Source organism: Apteryx rowi, unplaced genomic scaffold (genome assembly GCF_003343035.1).
Source record: "Apteryx rowi isolate R43461 unplaced genomic scaffold, aptRow1 scaffold_1763, whole genome shotgun sequence".
NCBI classification, from domain to species: Eukaryota; Metazoa; Chordata; class Aves; order Apterygiformes; family Apterygidae; genus Apteryx; species Apteryx rowi.
Genome location: NW_020448045.1, coordinates 6834 through 11684, shown reverse-complemented (window position 1 = coordinate 11684; position 4851 = coordinate 6834).

The following is a 4851-nucleotide window of genomic DNA, read 5'->3' as shown; positions in this document are numbered from 1 at the left end:
CACAGTGAAAAAGTATTTCCTCATGTTCAGATGGAACTGCCTGTGTTTCGGTTGGTGCCCGTTGCCTCGTGTCCTGTCGCTCGGCACCACTCAAAAGATTCTGGCTCCATCCTCTTGACACCCTCCCTTCAGATAYTTGTACACATTAATAAGATCCCCTCTGTCTTCTCTAGACTAAACAGACCCAGCTCTCTCAGCCTTTCCTCAGAASAGAGATGCTCCAGTCCCCCCATCRTCTTTGTAGCCCTTCGCTGCACTTGCTCCAGTAGTGCCACATCTCTCTTGTACTGGGCAGCCCAGAACTGGACACACTACTCCAGATGGGGCCTCACCAGCGCTGAGGAGAGGGGGAGGATCACCTCCCTCCACCTGCTGGCAACACTCTTCCTGATGCACCCCAGCAGACCATTGGCCTTCTTGGCCACAAGGCCACATTGCTGCCTCATGCTTCACTTGGTGTCCACCAGCGCTCCCAGATCCTTCTCCGCAGAGCTGCTTTCCAGCAGGGCAACCCACAACCTGTCCTGGTGCATGCCGTTACTCCTCCCTAGGTGCAGGACCCTGCACTTGCCTTTCTTCAGCTTCAGGAGGTTCCTCTCCGCCCACCTCTCCAGCCTGGCCAGGTCTCTCTCAATGGCAGCACAGCCTTCTGGTGTATCCGCCACTCCTCCCAGTTTTGCATCGTCAGCAAACTTGCTGAGGGTGCACTCTGCCCCTTCATCCAGGTCATTGATGTAGAAGTTTGGACACAGTATTGACCCCGGGGCAACCTTGCACCCAGGGGCAACCTCAGCACCAAATCCAGGCAACCACAGTGCCTTGGGGGGGGGGGCAACCTTGCACCTGGGGGCAACCACAGCGCCTGGGGGGCAACCTCAGTGCCCAACAGGGCACCTTCTGAACCTGAGGGCAACCTTGTCCCCAGGGCAACTGCAGCACCTGGGAGGCAACTTCAGCACGCAGCGGACAACCTCAGCATCCGACAGGGCAACACCCGCACCCTGGCGGCAACCTCAGCTCACGATGGGGCAACCTCTGTGCATGGTGTTGTAACCTCCTCGACCAACAGGGCCACCTCCACACCTGGGGCCACCTCCGCGCCCAGCAGGGCAACCTCGGTGTCCGATGGGCAACCTCAGTGCCCAGTAGGGCAACCTCCACACCTTGTAGCAACCTCTGCACTCAACAAGATGACCTCCACAGCCGGTGGGGCAACCTCAGTGTCTGACGGGGCAACTTTTGCACCCAGGAGCAACTTCTGCACCCAGCGGGACTTCTTCTGCAGCTGGTGGGGCAACCTCAGCACCTGGCAGGGCAACCTCAGTGTCCAGTTGGCAACTTCTGCACCCAGCAGGGCAACTTCCACATCTGGTGGGGCAACCTCGGCACCCAGTGGGGCAACCTTGGCACCTGGTGGGGCAACCTCGGCACCCAGCGGGGCAACCTCTGCACGCAGCGGGCAGACTCAACGCCCAGCAGCGTCACCATGGTGCCTGGCAGGGCAAACTTGATGCCCGCTGGGGCATCTTTGGCACCCAGCAGGGCAACCTCAATGCCCAGCAGGGCAACCTCAATGCCCAGCGGGGCATCCTTGGCACCTCGCGGGGCATCTTTGACCCCCCCCGGTGTGGTGTCTGTGGCGGCTGATGGGGCACCCTTGGCACCTGCCAGAGCGTCCTCAGCACCCAGCGCAGCACCCCGCGGGCCACCGCTCTGCTTGCCTTGGCTTGGCACCAGAGGGGGGGACCCGAGTGTTGATGGCGCGCTGTGATTTACCCGCAGACACGGGGTTAGCCAGCGCCGCGCTGCCTCCAGCGTTATTATCATGGAAATGAGCCATGCGGCAGCAGCTCACATCCCTCCGCTCCAATCGGCAGGCCTGGGCCTGGGCTCCCGGGGTCACCCGTGCCACCACCGGGGTCCTCGGTCACCCGGGCCGGGACTGGGCTCCCCCCTGCACCGAGCCCGGAGACAGCAGGAGGACCAGAGCACCAGGAGCGCGGGGGTGCCGGGTGCCAGCTGTGCAGGGCCCCAGGGTGCTGGCTGCYGGGGGGGGTCCTGGGGTGCAGCTGCAGGGGTGCCCCGGGGTGCAGGAGCCCCACAGCACCATCCACGTGGGGTATAGCAGCGCGGGCAGCCGTGGGTGCAGGCTGCACGGGGGTCCTTGGGCTGCTGGCTGCATGGGGTGGCTTTATAGGGGCCACAGGGTGCTGGCTGCGTGTGTGCATGTGTATGCACGTGCATGCATGCACGCGTGTTCAAGTGCATGTGTGCATGTGTGTTTACGTGCATGCGTGTGTCCCCATCCGCGTGCGTCTTTGTGCCGGATTCTTGCATCCGGCAGCAGTCGCGCCTGGCAGGCCTTGCACGCCGGTGAGCACGCGCGTGGCCGTGCACCGGGTGCGGAGGCGGGAGGGGGTGCTGGGCTGCGGGCTCCCCGTTGCACCCAGCCGCTGTGCCCTCCCGTGTGTGTGTGTGTGTGTGTGCTTGTGCATGCAGGCGCACGTGCGTGTTTTCCTGCACGGAGCCTGTCCCCCCTCGCTCCAGGCCTCCACGCAGCCACGGCGCTGGCGGGTCCCGGCCTCACCGCTTCCCCGGGTGATGCTCAGGCAGCAAATTCGTAATCCCGACGTCAAACCAAGCAGCCCCGGCCCCAGTGAGGGAGCGGCAGCGGTGGGCTCCTCCCCGGCCCCGCGCCGCCGCTGCTGCCCGAGCCGGGCTCCGGCCCCGGGGCTGCACAGGTGCCGGGCGCCGGGAGCCGGGAGCGGGGAAGTCAGCGCTGACCTCAATTAATTCCCCAGATGAAACAAAGATCCCGTGCAAATAACGGCAATCTGTTGTCTCCCCGGAGCTCGAGCGCACACGCGTGGCGAGGGGGGTTTCGTTTCATTTGCAGATTTAATTGGGGTCACGTTTAACTTCCCTCTCGCTTCCCAGCCGCGTGCACTGTCTGTGCGCRTGTGTGTCTGTACGTGTGCGGTGATCTGCCTCCTCCGGCGACATCCCCTCAGTTCCTGCATGCTCACATGTGCACACACACCCCTYGCACGTTCACATGCTCGCTGACACACTTGCATATACACAAAAGCACCCCGCCGTGCTCACACACGCTTTGCATGCTCACACGCAAAMCCTTGCACGCTCACCCCCCCCCATGCATGAGTGCTCCCTTACACATGCACACACACATTTTCTCACACCTGCCTTGCATGGTCTCACACACGTGCACACACACCCGTCACATGCTCTCACACGCATCCTTTCACGCTCTCTCTCCTGCAGTTGCACCCCTGCCCGCGCCTGCATCCTCACACCCCACCAGCAGGCCCCTTGCACGTGCTCTCTGCCACCCCTGTGCACGCTCACGCGCAGCCTGCATGCTCACACCCCCTGTGCACACTCACACGTGCTCTCTCACATGCACAGGCACATTCACACACACTCCTCCCCCCCCCCCCCTCGCACACACGTGCACACTCACACCCTCCCCCACTGTGCGTGGTCACACACCCCACGGATGCAAACACCCCTGCGTGTGCTCTCTCACACACACGTCCTTGCGGATGCTTACACTCCCACGCATGCTCGCACACCCACCCTGTGCACGCTCATGCCTGCACATACATCCCCCATGCATGCTCACACACCTGTGCATGCTCACACACACGCACACCCATGCATGCGCACACACACCTGTGCATGCTCACACACATGCATCCCCCATGCATGCTCACACACAGCTGTGCATGCTCACACACATGCACCCCCATGCATGCTCACACACATGCACCCCCATGCATGCTCACAAACACCTGTGCATGCTCACATACATGCGGCCCCATGCATGCTCACACACATGCACCCCCATGCATGCTCACACACACTTGTGCATGCTCACACGCACACACCCCCATGCATGCTCACAAACACCTGTGCATGCTCACACACAGCTGTGCGTGCTCACACACACATCCCCCATGCATGCTCTCACACCCACCCTGTGCATGCTCACACACATCCCCATGCATGCTCACACACACCTGTGCGTGCTCACACACGCATTCCCCATGCATGCTCTCACACCCACCCTGTGCATGCTCACACACACGCATTCCCCATGCATGCTCTCACACACACCCTGTGCATGCTCACACACACGCATCCCCCATGCATGCTCGCATACACCCGTGCATGCTCACACACACACACCCATGCATGCTCACGCACACCTGTGCATGCTCTCACACACGCATCCCCCATGCATGCTCGCACATGCACGCACACCTGTGCATGCTCACACATACAAGCACCCTCCATGCATGCTCACACACACACACACACATCTGTGCATTCCCATAATCCCCATGCATGCTCACACACTCACCTGTGCATGCTCACACACATGCACCCCCATGCATGCTCACAAACCTGTGCCTGTTCACATACACATGCATCCCCTGTGCATGCTCACACACTCACACACACCTGTGCATGCTCACACACATGCACCCCATGCATGCTCACACATGCACACACACCTGTGCATTCTTGCACACACCCCATGCATGCTCGCACATGCACACACACCTGTGCATGCTCACACTCCCATGCACGCTCACATAAATAGGCACCCAGTGCATGCTCACGCATATGCACACGCACTCCACGCATGCTCTCACCCTGCCATGTGTGCTCACAGCCCCCATGCGTGCTCACACACACACCCCGTGCGTGCTCRCACACATGCACACACACCCCACGCATGCTCCCACCCCTCCCTGCGTGCCCGCACGCCCCGTGCATGCTCACGCACACGTGTGCACTACCATGCATGTTCCCACACACCCCCCC